The following is a 13,777-nucleotide window of genomic DNA, read 5'->3' as shown; positions in this document are numbered from 1 at the left end:
GTTTCTCCTCCCGTGGACGAGGCACCTGTTCTATGCCTTTCTGCCATTTCCCCTCATTCACAGAGTGCTGCTCAAGCTCCAGAGGGACAGAACCAACCTCATCCTCATTGCTCCAGCATGGCCGAGGCAGCATTGGTACACCCTGCTGTTCGACCTCTCAATGGCGGATCTGATTTCCCTGCCACTGTGGCCAAACCTCATAATGCAGGACTTCGGCAGGCTTCACCACCCGGACCTGCAGTCCCTTCATCTCACAGCATGGCTCCTATGTGGTTGAACCAAGCTGAGTTACGTTGCTCCACCTCGGTGCAGCAGGTTCTTTTGGGAAGCAGGAAGCCTTCCACTAGAATGACTTATCTCACCAAGTGGAAGCGTTTCTCACACTGGTGTGATCAGAACAACTTGGTCCCCGGACTGGTATCTATCCCTACTGTCCTAGATTACCTCTGATCCCTGAAGGAGCAGGGCCTGGTGGTCTCTTCTTTAAAGGTGCACCTGGCGGCTATTTCTGCCTTCCACCCAGGCGAAAGTGGCCATTCTATTTTTTCCCACCCTATGGTTTCCAGGTTCCTTAAGGGACTGGAACGGCTGTACCCGCAGGTCCGACGCCCAACCCCTACCTGGGACTTAAACCTTGTGTTGACCAAGCTTATGGGGGCCCCCTTCGAGCCTATGGCCACCTGTTCCCTGCTATACCTTTCCTGGAAGATGGCCTTCCTCGTCGCTATCACCTCAGCGAGGCGAGTCTCCGAGCTTCGTGCCTTAACGGCTCATCCCCCTTATACGGTCTTCCATAAGGACAAAGTGCAACTGCGGCCACACCCCTCCATCCTCCCTAAGGTGGTGTCTACTTTCCATGTCAATCAGGACATCTTCCTTCCAGTTTTCTTCCCGAAGCCGCACTTATCGCACCGGGAATAACAGCTACATACTTTGGATGTCCGTAGGGCTCTCGCTTTTTATGTAGAGAGAACGAGACCCTTTCGGCATTCGCCTCAACTATTTGTAGCGGTAGCAGACCGCATGAAGGGCATGCCGGTCGCTTCCCAGAGAATCTCATCTTGGGTGACATCCTGCATCAGATCGTGCTATGAACTGGCTCACGTTCCTGCTAGCCACATCACTGCCCATTCTACAAGAGCGCAGGCCTCTTCTGCCGCCTTCCTGGCTCATGTCCCCATCCAGGAAATATGTCGGGCGACTACCTGGTCATCAATTCACACCTTTGCTTCACACTACGCATTGGTCCAACAATCCAGAGACAATGCAGTCTTCGGCTCAGCAGTCTTGCATTCTGCCACGTCTCACTTCAACCCCACTGCCTAGGTAAGCCTTGGGAATCACCTAACTGGAATGCATATGAGCAATCACTCTAAGAAGAAAAGACGGTTACTCACCGTTGTAACTGTTGTTCTTCGAGATGTGTTGCTCATATCCATTCCAGACCCGCCCTCCTTCCCCACTGTCGGAGTAGCCGGCAAGAAGGAACTGAGGGGCGGATGGGTCGGCAGGGGTATATATCTGGCGCTATAGCGGCGCCACTCCAGGGGGCGCCCAGCCAACCTACCGAGTGTTGCTAAGGTAAAAATCTTCTGACGAGCGTGCACGCGGCGCGCACACACCTAACTGGAATGGATATGAGCAACACATCTCGAAGAACAGTTACAACGGTGAGTAACCGTCTTTTCCGGTCTTCTTCCCAAAGCCACACTCATCATGACGGGAGCAACAATTGCACTCCCTGGTCGTCCGTAGAGTGCTCGCTTTTTATATCGAGCGGATAAAATCATTTCGTAAAACGCCCCAGCTCTTTGTCGCAGTGGCAGACCGAATGAAGGGTCTACCTGTCTCATCCCAGAGAATCTCGTCATGGGTAACGGCATGTATCCGTACTTGTTACGACTTGGCTCATGTACTCTGATAGTGAGCCACCTCACCGCACATTCTACCAGGGCTCAGGCTTCATCTGCCGCCTTCCTGGCTTTTGTACCTATCCAGGAGATATGTCGTGCAGCTACCTGGTCTTCGGTCCACACCTTTGCTTCACATTATGCTCTGGTTCAACAGTCCAGAGATGATGCAGCCTTTGGCGCAGCAGTTTTGCATTCTGCAACATCTCATTCTGACCCCACCGCCTAGGTAAGGCTTGGGAATCACCTAATTGGAATCGATATGAGCAAGCACTCGAAGAAGAAAAGACGGTTACTCACCGTTGTAACTGTTGTTCTTCGAGATGTGTTGCTCATATCCATTCCAAACCCGCCCTCCTTCCCCACTGTCGGAGTAGCCGGCAAGAAGGAACTGAGGGGTGGATGGGTCAGCAGGGGTATATATCCGGTGCCATAGCGGCGCCACTCCAGGGGGCGCCCAGCCGACCCACCGAGTGTTGCTAGGGTAAAAATGTTCCGACGAACGTGCACGCGGTGCGCGCACACCTAATTGGAATGAATATGAGCAACACATCTCGAAGAACAACAGTTACAAAGGTAAGTAACTGTCTTTTTAAGAGACTCATTGAAGTTTAACCTTTTGGGACTGGGCAGTTAAGCTGCCTTGCTGCTAATGCTAAATGTTTTAGCACTAGTATGTTTAATTCCAGCTCCCACTGCCAAAAGGAACTGGAGAATCTTGTCTAAGTAGATAGGTAGTATTGCCTATAAAGTTCCAGCAACCCCTTTTCGTAAATGAGACTTTTTCCACTTAAAGTCTTTGACATATCATTGGCCCAGAGTGCAGTTATGCTGCACAATACATCCTCCTCCCATTGCCCTTCTGCTGCTTCTCTCTGCCTCTTTCCTTCCCATTCTACTATCCCTTTCTCCCCCCCATATCATCTCACCTTGCACTCTCTTCTTCTTGTTTCTTTTACTGGCCATTTTCTGTTTCTCAGGGTATAGCTACACTATGAAATTAGGTGGATTTAATACAAGTCGATTTTTTTAGAAATCGATTTGATAGTCAATTGTGTATGACCACACTAAGCGCATTAAGTCGGCGGGGTGCGTCCGCAGTACAGAGGCTAGCATCGACTTTCAGAGCGGTGCACTGTGGGTAGCTATCCAACAATTCCCGCAGTCTCTGCCGTCCATTGGAATTCTGGGTTGAGCTCCAGTGCCTGATGGGGCAAAAACATTGTCGCGGGTGGTTCTGGGTACATGTCAGCCCCCCCACTCCCTCCATGAAAGCAACGGCAAAAAATTGTTTCTCACCTTTTTTCGTGGGTTACCTGTGAGGACGACATACCACGGCAAGCATGGAGCCCGCTCAGCTCACTGTCACTGTACGTCTCCTGGGTGCTGCTGGCAGACGTGGTACTGCAGTGCTACACAGCAACAGTTCCTTGCCTTTGCAAGTTAGCAAAGATGGTTAGCAGCTGTATTGTACTGTCTGCTACTGTCTCCTAGTTCCTAGGTTGGTCGGGAGCTCCTGGGCAGACATGGGTGCTCTTGGCTGGCCTTGGTGAGGTCGGTCAGGGGCGCCTAGACATAAATGGGAGTGACTCCAGGTCATTCCCTTCTTTAAGTTTCGTCTAATGGAGATTCAGTCCTGCCTGGAATATCAGGCAAGCCTACCAAAGAACCAGAGAGGCAAACGGCCGCTCCGGGTCAAAGCCCCAGATGTCCCGCTTCTATGATGAGCTGCATGCCATTCTAGGAGGGGCCCCCTACAACTACTCCACCCCTGTGCTTCCCTCCTTCCCCAACCCTCCCAGGCTACCTTGGCAGTTATCCCCCCATTTGTGTGATGAATTAATAAAGAATGCATGAATTTGAAACAACACTGACTTTATTGCCTCTGCAAGCAGAGATCAAAGGGGGGAGGGAAGGGAAGGGTGGTTAGCTTACAGGGAAGTAGAGTGAACCACCATTCTGCACTTGCTCAGCCTATAGCTGAACTGCTCCTTACTACTGTCCAGGCTTCATGAGTCATGGGAGCAAGGGGTAGGCGCATCCGCACGGTGCTGCCAACCTGGAGAGCAGCCTGAGGCAGAAGCCTCCAGCTGGCATGATATTCCAGGCAGGACTGAATCTCCATGAGAAAAACTGAAAGAAAAGAATGACCTGGAGTCATTCCCATTTTTGTCCATACGCCCCCGACCGACCTCACCAAGGCTGGTCAGGGCACCCATGTCTGCCCAGGCGCCCCCGACCAACATAACCAAGGTCGACCAGGAGCACTCACGGGACGACGACGATGGCTAGCAATCGTATTGTACTGTCTGCCGTCCACAGAACAAGGCAAGGGGATGCTGCTGTGTAGCGCTGCAGTACTGCATCTGCCAGCAGCACCCAGGAGACATACAGTGACACTGAGCTGAGCAGGCTCCATGCTTGCCGTGGTATGTCGTCTGCATAGGTAACCCAGGAAAAAAGGCAAGAAACGATTTTTTGCCATTGCTTTCATGGGGGGGGGGGGGGAGGGAGACTGACGACATATACCCAGAACCACCCGCGACAATATTTTTGCCCCATCAGGCACTGGGCGTGCAATCCAGAATTCCAATGGGCAGCGGAGACTGCAGGAACAGTAGAGTAAGCCAACCCTGTAAGCCATGTCGCCAGTCGCCCCTCAGTGAGAGCAATTGCTGAGAATCGTTTTGCGCCTTTTTTCCGCACAGATGCCATACCACAGCAAGCATGGAGCCCGCTCAGATCGCCGTGGCAGTTATGAGCACTGTAAACACCATGCACATTATCCTGCAGTGTATGCAGCACCAGAACCTGCAAAAGCAGGTGAGGAGGCGACGGCAGTGCAGTGATGAGGACATGGACACAGACTTCTCTCAAAGTGCGGGCCCTGGCAATTTGGCCATCCTGGTAGCAATGGGGCAGGCTCATGCCATGGAACGCTGATTCTGGGCCCAGGAAACAAGCACAGACTGGTGAGACTGCATAGTGTTGCAGGTCTGGGATGATTCACAGTGGCTGTGAAACTTTCGCATGCATAAGGGCACTTCCATGGAACTTTGTGACTTGCTTTCCCCTGCCCTGAAGCACAAGAATACCAAGATGAGAGCAGCCCTCACAGTTGAGAAGCGAGTGGCAATAGCCCTCTGGAAGCTTGCAATGCCAGACAGCTACCAGTCAGTCGGGAATCAATTTGGAGTAGGCAAATCTACTGTGGGGGCTGCTGTGATCCAAGTAGCCAATGCAATCACTGAGCTGCTGCTATCAAGGGTAGTGACTCTGAGAAATGTGCAGGTTATAGTGGATGGCTGCAGCGGGGCGATAGACAGAACGCATATCCCTATCTTGGCACCGGACCACCAAGGCAGCCAGTACATAAACCAAAAGGGGTCCTTTTCAATGGTGCTGCAAGCACTGGTGGATCACAAGGGACGTTTCACCAACATCAATGTGGGATGGCTGGAAAAGGTACATGACGCTCACATCTTCAGGAACTCTGGTCTGTTTGAACAGCTGGAGAAAGGGACTTACTTTCCAGACCAGAAAATAACCATTGGGGATGTTGAAATCCTTATAGTTATCCTAGGGGACCCAGCCTACCCCTTAATGCCATGGCTCATGCTGCCATGCTTTATTATGCAATGATTCCAGACTATGTGCTACTGGCCTGGCATGGTAATAGAGGACAGAAGAAGGCTGCCCTCCCCAGAAACCTTTTTCAAGGGCTTTTTCCAGGACATGTCCCTGGAGGATTTACGCTCCATCCCCATACACGTTAACAGACTTTTCCAGTAGCTGTACTGGCTGCGAGTGCATCCCAAGTCTTCAGGGCAAATTAATCATTAAACACACTTGCTTTTAAACCCTGTACAATATTTACAAAGGTACACTCACCAGAGGTCCCTTCTCTGCCTTCTAGGGCCGGGAGCCCGCCTTCGGTGGGTTGGGAGGGGACTAGATCCAGGGTGAAAAACAATTCCTGGCTGTCAGGGAAAACAGTTTCTCCGCTTGCTTGCTGTGAGCTATCTTCAACCTCCTCCTCATCATCATCTTCAAACTAAAACTTGGAATATGCTTATAGAAACTCTGTTTCAGACCCAAGGGTACTCCTGTAATTGTTGAAACGTGTTAAAATTCAGTTGTACAATCTGTGGTTGGCAGGGGCGGCTCTACGAATTCCGCCGCCCCAAGCAGGGTGGCGCGCTGCGCCGCTTGCGCTGCCGGGCGCCGGTCCCGCGCCTCGGCGGGACCTCCCGCAGACGTGCCGCTGGTCCCGCGGCTCCGGTGGAGCATCCGCAGGCATGCCTGCGGGAGGTCCACACGAGCCGCGGGACCAGCGCACCCGCCGCAGTCATGCCTGCGGGAGGTCCGGTCGTCCCGCGACTCCGTTGGACCTCCCGCAGGCATGACTGCGGAAGGTCCGCCGGACCCGCCTGCCGCCCTCCTGTTAAAATGCCGCCCCACGCGCGCGCTTGGCGCGCTGGGGTCTGGAGCCGGCCCTGGTGGTTGGCCTAGTATGTTTCTAAATGAAAAGAAAACTTAATTCCTTGGTGGCTGGAGGAGAAATTTCACCAGCACTAAAAGATAATGAAAAGTGCATTTGTACTAATGTGAACACTTCAGCACTAAGGATTCAACTCTTGTTATAGTTTGAGCCTGGAGCGTATGCTTAATTGTTCAGAAACACATATATGTGACTTTAATTAAGAGAAATGCAATTGAGCACACGAAAAAATTCACAGAAAACCATTAGAGCTATTTGTTCTCTAGGTTACAGCCACTAGAGGGTGAGAGGATCACACACTTGAGAGAAAGACAGTGGTCCCCATGTTCGTTATAGGAGAGCAAAGGGTGGGAGTATTATCTACAGCAGCTAATATTGGCAATAGGTGATCTAACTGTCTTGGGGCAAGTCTATTTCTAGCATTGCTGGCACTTGAGTCCTGATCTACCCTGGGTGAAAGGTTTCAGTGCACTTATGGCCTCCAATGAACTTCAAGCCAGAAAAATATTATTTTTGAGTAAAGAATTGTGTGTAAGATCAATTTTTTGCTGTGCTAGCTTGACGGACTTGGAATTGCATGTTAAAGCCCAACCAGACAGAATGGAAGATTTAGCAGTGGGTCAAGTAATTACAACATGATTTAAGTGTGTATGATGTGGAAACAAAGTTTATTTTTAAGGGTTAGAAAATGAGTGTGTAGAACTATGCATGCTGGAAGATGCATTCTTTGACAATAAATATACAAACACTTATTCTTTGAAATAGCTGAAGAGGTGAGTAAGGGAAGGGTTACAACCAAGAATATAACAAGCAGGAAATCAGCAAACATGCTGAGAATGATAGGGAAGTTAGGCAGCCAGCATGAAACCTCAAAGCACACAGTAGATTACACCATACTGCTTCTAAGACAACCATTCTGAACACTTTAATTAGGGTAACTGTAATAATATATTTATCCAAGCCCCTGGTATCTTGAAGGGCCTAAAAGTACTTCACAAACTATACCAAAGTGGGAATAGGTTCATCCATCACTGAAATGCATCCACCTCTGGGGTCTAGCAGCTGCTAAAAAGTGCATAAGCAACACTATATGATGAGGGCTATTGAAATGAAATGAAAAAATAATATATCTATTTGAAACTTCATGGGGATTTCAATCAGGAAGAATGTAATGAAAAAGTGGAAATTGACCAGGAAACTTGCAAAGAGTGCTGTGGGATCTTTAAAGGTGGCCTGCAGAGAGAACCTGTGCTCTTTTGTTGTCTAATTTTTAAAAATAAAGTCTTATCAGGCCTCCTTTATGGTGTTGTAAAATATTATAACAAACCGTTGATAAGATATTCTTCTTCGAGTATCCTCTGCATATGCCCATTCTTGGGTTGCTCCAACTGGTGAGGCCTGAATGGTAGAATTTGTGACCCAGGAAGCTGTTCACTGCCAACTGGCTGAGGGCACACTATGCCATAACCCACATCAGGCCTGACACACCCATTGTCCCACCTCACTGTTGTCATAATCCGTATCTAAAGGTAAGATGGCACTGTCTGCCATCCGCAAGGCAAGGCAAGGCAAGGCAAAGGGATGCTGCTGTGTAACGCTGCAGCACCGTGTCTGCCAGCAGCATCCAGTAGACAAACGGTGACAGTGAAAAAAGGCGAGAAATGATTTTTTTTCCCTTTGCTTTTACGGGGGAGCTGACGACATATACCCTGAACCACCCGTGACAATGTTTTTGACCCTTCAGGCATTGGGAGCTCAACCCAGAATTCAAATGGTTTTCGGAGAGTGCAGGAACTGTGGGATAGCTATAGTCGTCAGTCACCTCTCCCTCCGTGAGCGTCCATTTGATTCTTTGGCTTTCTGGTACACTTGTCTCAGTGTCTTAAGTGTCACGCAGCACTGTGTTGAGTCCTTGTTGTGGCCTCTGTCCATCATGGCCTTGGAGATTTTTTCAAATGTTTTGGCATTTCGTCTTTTGGAACGGAGTTCTGATAGAACAGATTCATCTCCCCATACAGAGATCAGATTCAGTATCTCCCGTATGGTCCATGCTGGAGCTCTTTTTTGATTCTGGGACTGCATGGTCACCCGTGCTGATCAGCTTTCCACGCTGGGCAAACAGGAAATAACATTCAAAAGTTCACGAGGCTTTTCCCACCTACCTGGCCAGTGCATCTGAGTTCAGATTGCTGTCCAGAGTGGTCACAATGGTGCACTGTGGGATAGCTCCCGGAGGCCAATACCGTCGAATTGCAGCGACACTAACCCTAATTTGAAATGGCAATGTCGATTTCAGCGCTACTCCGCTCATCGGGGAGGAGTACAGATATTGATATTAAGAGCCCTTTATGTCAACAAAAATGGCTTCATTGTGTGGACGGATGCAGGGTTAATTCGATTTAACGCTGCTAAATTCGACATAAACTTGTAGTGTAGACCAGGCCTTAGTGATCACGCTGGGAAATGGAGGCTGCACTTGCAGGAAACTCCCTGGATCTTGAAACAGAGACAATGGACTTATGCAGAAACAGAAAACCATTTTGGCATCTATCACTTGAGGCCAGAGGTCTTGAAATCTGAGAAGGGTGGTATGATGCTGGCAGACCAGGGACCAGTGCATGCCCAATCTCAACTGAACACTGACCAATTCGTAGCTGGAAGCAGTCTGGCTCACCTGTGTGTTAAAATTGTTAAAATAGGTATTAAAATTATATGAATGTGGTTAGTGTTTAGACTTTATTGAATGCTTGTGTGTTGCTGCATGCATTAATCTCAGTTATAACTTCTGTATCCCATACTGCAAGGTAATATGTGAATGGTTGTATCGTGAGCCTCTGTGACTTTGTAAATCACCAGACAGGAGAAAGACATTAATTACTGTGAAGTGCTGATCTTCAACAAAAGGTGTTATGTCCTGCCCAACAAAAGAGGTCTATCCACACCAGACAGCCTATTGTGGGACACTACAGAGGGCAAAAGACTTTGTTGTTCTGCCCTCCCCCTCAAGAATATGAGTCATGCAAGTGGATTCCTCCCATCAGCTGAGTTTGCAGCACAGAGTCACAAAGAGAGGAGTGGACTAAAAACCCCTAATAAGAAGGAACTGGATATCTGTGCTGCTTGGACTCTGGGGGACAAGGTTTACTAGGCATAAACAAGAGATCCCCAGTGCTTAGCCAGGGTTAGCCTTAAAGGACATATAGAGCTTGCTTATTCTAGAAGTTTCTAGTACTTTCTGAAATTTAAGATTATAATTCATTTGTGTGTATATATGTACCTGCTTTAGCCTTGTAAATAACTCTCTTGTTTCATTTCCAACTAATAAATCTTTATATAGTTTATTATAGGATTAGCTACAAGCATTGTCCTTGTTTTAAGATCTAACATGCAATTGACCTGGCGTAAGTGACTAGTCCTTTGGGACAGGGAGTAACCTAAATATTGCTGTGATTCTTGGTGTAAGTGACTATCACAAAGGTATTGTCTCCTGGATGGCAAGATAGATCAAAGTACACAAGGGGACTGTCTGTGAGTCCACATTCAGTCTGTTATAGTGCCTGACGAGTTTACACTTGGTGGTTGGTGAAATCTAAGTATAGAACTCACAACCAGTTTGGGATTTGTGCCCTGGTTCTTAACAGTCTGCCCTGAGGGTGGTACTCAGGCTCTTGAGTCACTGCAGGCAACTTTATAGATGGATCCTTCAACCAAGGAGTTGAAGTCTCTCAGAACTGACTATAGGTGAGAAACCTGCTTAGACAAAGATTGTAATTTGCTGAAGTTAAGTGTTAGTCACTAGAAAGTGTGTTTTGTTTGTAAAATTTCATATTGCTTACTTTAAATCCCTTAATCCTAGGTTCTATGTTAATAAACTTGTCCTTGTTTTATTACAAAACCATCTCAGTGCTGTCATATTGGATTGAAGTCTGGGTCTTCAGCTAACCTAACAGGCTGGTGTGTACTCTGTCTCTTTGGAGGGAGGAAACTTGACAACTTCAGTAAGGGCTTGCTTTCATGCTCAGCACTATAGTGGTGTAGCTGCACTGCTGTAGTGCTTTAGTCAAGACACTACTACTCCAATGGGAGAGCTTCTTCCATTGGCGTAGTTAATCCACCTCCCTGAGAGGTGGTAGCTATGTCAACGGGAGAAGCTCTCCAATTGTCACCATAGCGCTGTCTAAACAAGCGGTTAGGTCGGTATAACTACACCACTCGGGGTCTGGATTTTTCACATCCCCGAGCAACATAGTTATACCGATGTAGGTCTGTGGTGCAGACCTGGCTTCAGTGTCCAGTGGGAGGGACTGGACACTGCAGGGAGACATCTCTGGTGAACTCAGGAACTGGGGTTCACTGATTGTTACGTGCAAGGCAAGGTTTGGAATGGCAGAGTCCTGTAGAGCAGTGGTTCTCAACCAGGGGTCTGGGGCCCCCCTGGGGGACTGCGAGCAGGTTTCATGGGGTCAGCCAAGAAGGGCCGGGATTAGACTTGCTGGGGCCCAGGGCAGAAAGCTGAAGCCCCAGCACATGGGGCTGAAGCCCAGGGCCCCAAGACCTGCCATCTGGGCTGAAGCCAAAACCTAAGCAACTTAGCTTTGTGGGTCCCCCTATGGCATGGGACACTGGGCAATAGCCCTGCTTGCTACCCACTAATGTGGGCTCTGGCTTTTATATGTAGAAAAACAGTTGTTGTGGCACAGGTGAGCCGTGGAGTTTTTATAGCACGTTGGGGGTCCTCAAAAAAAAAAAAAAAAGGTTGAGAACCCAGACTGTACAGTTTGCTGGCAAGGCAGATGAGCTGGTGTGTCAGGGTAGTGGCACACAGCTTAGCAGCAGCAAAGCTCACTTTTGCTGAGGCAGAGCAGTACATGGTAACTCAGTTTCTGGTGACCTGAGCAAGGTGTCAAAAAACTCTAGCTAGTAGTAGCTGTTGGAGCATTCATGCCCCTCCCTTGCCCCTCCCTTCAGTGAACGTCAGATGTTCCAGGGTGAGGGTATAACAGGCGTGGTGTGCCAGACACCTAGGTTACTTCCAGCCAATGACCAGCTGAATGGATTAGGAACCACTCTGCGTTGTTCCCAGATCCACAGCTTGTTTGATCTTAGTTAATATTTTGGTAGTTCATTAATAGTTTTAGATTTTGATCAAGTTACTTATAAGTTCTTTGATGAAAAGATGGTGGAACTGAAGACTGAAAAGCGCAGATTTAAAAGGTGCATTTCATGCCTGGCTTTTTTCCCAGCATCTGACACATGTGCCAGGTTCCTGGGATGTTTGGGTGAGGGACACACACTGTCAAAATGCTCAAGTTGCTCAACCTTTACAATATGAGCAAAACAAGAGAGGCAGACGGTGCTTCAAGCGATTTTATTATAAATTCTGTCAGCAAAACTATCTGGAACCGAGTGAGTGCAAGGTTCAAACACATCTCAGAGACTGACTTCGGCTCTGAGTGAACCAGCAAGGAAGAAAGCTAAAGCCTCCTCCTCAGTACTCAGCACTAAAGGATCCAGAAGCAGGAAGGATCCAAAGACGAAAGCCTCTCACCATGACGTCAGCTTCTGTTTCTAGAGCCAATCCATGAGAAAAGGACTCAGATGTTCTGGGGAGTACAAAAGCTCCATCCTTATCAGTTGCAACCTCTTTGAAAAAAGCCAATCCATGCGAGGAGGCACCTGACCAGAGGATCTTCAAGGAATCTACCGAGAGTACAGATTCTCATGGTAGAATCAGGAGACTTGCTTCTTTGGGTCCAATCCTGTTGAATCCAGCTGAGCCAGTTCCAAAAATTAAAGCTCAGGAATCGATGGTTTTAGGGAAATATAAGGATCTGATAACCAGTACTGACACCGCACTGCAAACAACAGAGTTATAGTGCAGAATATAAATCAAATGCTTCTCCAATTCTATCGGAGATTAACCTATGTGTTGCGACTGAGCAGGAATCAGACTTTTTTTGGCACTGATTCAACTGGATGCATCCCCTGGGAAGAGTAGTAGTGTTGAGGATGTCAGGATTTCTCCATTACTCCTGTTACCTAAACCTCCTTCTGGATCTCCAGAAAAAGGTTTTTCTCCACTCTCCTTTATTCAACCTAGAAGAATATCTCCATTTCCATCCAAACAAGAATGGGCTCAGATGGCAGAATATGGGTACAGATTAGAGGTTGGATCTGGAAAAAAGACCATTATAGCAATTTCATGCATTTGCGTTGGATCCATATGGACAAAGATATTTCCAGCTATCAAAAGACTGGCTCTTGAGTGGTCTGGCCTAGTGGTTGGAGCAGGAGGCAGGTGTAGTGAGTGGGGGGCAAAGGTCAGAATAAGAGTCAGAGTCAGGAATTAGAACCGAAGGTCAGAACTGGATTACATGGAGTCAGGAAAGGAAGGAGCAGGGGTGGTTTCAAGGCAGGAGCAATGCTGGGACATGACTTGGACAAGTCTGGATGCCAAGAAGGGTCTAGACTGCAGCAGGGCAGAAGCAAGGCAAACATAGGCAGACAGAGAATCTGTGGGCATGTGCATTGAGCATCCAGTGAGCTACCACTGCAGTTGGGATTAAGAACAGGTCTGCTAGCTTCCTCAGTCAATAAAGCAGGGCAATCCCTCAGGTGGCCTAGCAGATGTGACCCAGCTGTGCTTGTTAGGCCACAAGGAGATTGAACAGGTGCAGCTGCAGAGCCTTATTCCTAGCAGAGTATGGGCTTTTGGCTTTAATAGCAAGTCCCTCCTTGGGTATGATGATCTCATTTTGGTCATCTCCAGCTCCTCAGTCAGATGTCCCTATGAATGGGAATAGATATCCACTGATGTGGTACCAAGAGGATATTCAAGTGCCTAATCTGAAAGACATAGATCCAATAATGCCCTGAAGTCAAGGTAGATCTCCTCCTGTGGTAAGAGATGTACTGTCAGAAGAGGAAGAATCAGCAGACGTACAAGAATGGGATCCAGACTCTGGAGGAATGACTGGAGGAGAATGTGGTGATCACGCCAGCCTTGTGGCCATCAGAGGATGCAGTATTATTTCATGGGCTCATGGATCTCATGGTAAAAACATTGGTTATTCCCTCTGTTTCTGTTGTAGAATCTTTTCACTCTGGTTTCAATATTTTGAGGGCAGTTCCTAGACAGAGGGTCAGGCTCCCTTTAGTGGAAGGATTGTCTTAACCGCCTAAAACAATCTGGAATGCACCTCATCTGTTCAGCCTTTGTCCAAAACACTGGCAAATTGTACCAATTTCCTCAGGAAGGTCTTGCTATGTTCCATACTCATCCTCATCTAATCTGTTAGCAGTAGAGGTTGCACTGCACAGGTCAAAGGGTATACAAGTTCACTCTACTCCTTCTGATAAAGAAAGA

General features: G+C 48.1%; 1 long non-coding RNA gene across 1 annotated transcript in view; it reads right to left on the bottom strand.

Annotated features, from left to right (window-relative positions):
- LOC120397531 overlaps positions 1-7,853 on the bottom strand; it is a 37,515-nt gene extending 29,662 nt beyond the window's left edge. The window contains exons 1-2 of the long non-coding RNA XR_005593846.1: positions 7,739-7,853; positions 5,802-6,016 (exon numbers count right to left, since the gene is read on the bottom strand). This is a non-coding gene — a long non-coding RNA (uncharacterized LOC120397531). The remainder of the gene's footprint in view (positions 1-5,801; positions 6,017-7,738) is intronic.
- Positions 7,854-13,777: the final 5,924 nt, after the last annotated feature.

Source organism: Mauremys reevesii, linkage group 2, assembly GCF_016161935.1.
Source record: "Mauremys reevesii isolate NIE-2019 linkage group 2, ASM1616193v1, whole genome shotgun sequence".
In the NCBI taxonomy this organism is placed as follows: Eukaryota; Metazoa; Chordata; order Testudines; family Geoemydidae; genus Mauremys; species Mauremys reevesii.
Note: the sequence above shows the minus strand (reverse complement) of the source record. Positions and strands in the feature narration are given on the sequence as shown.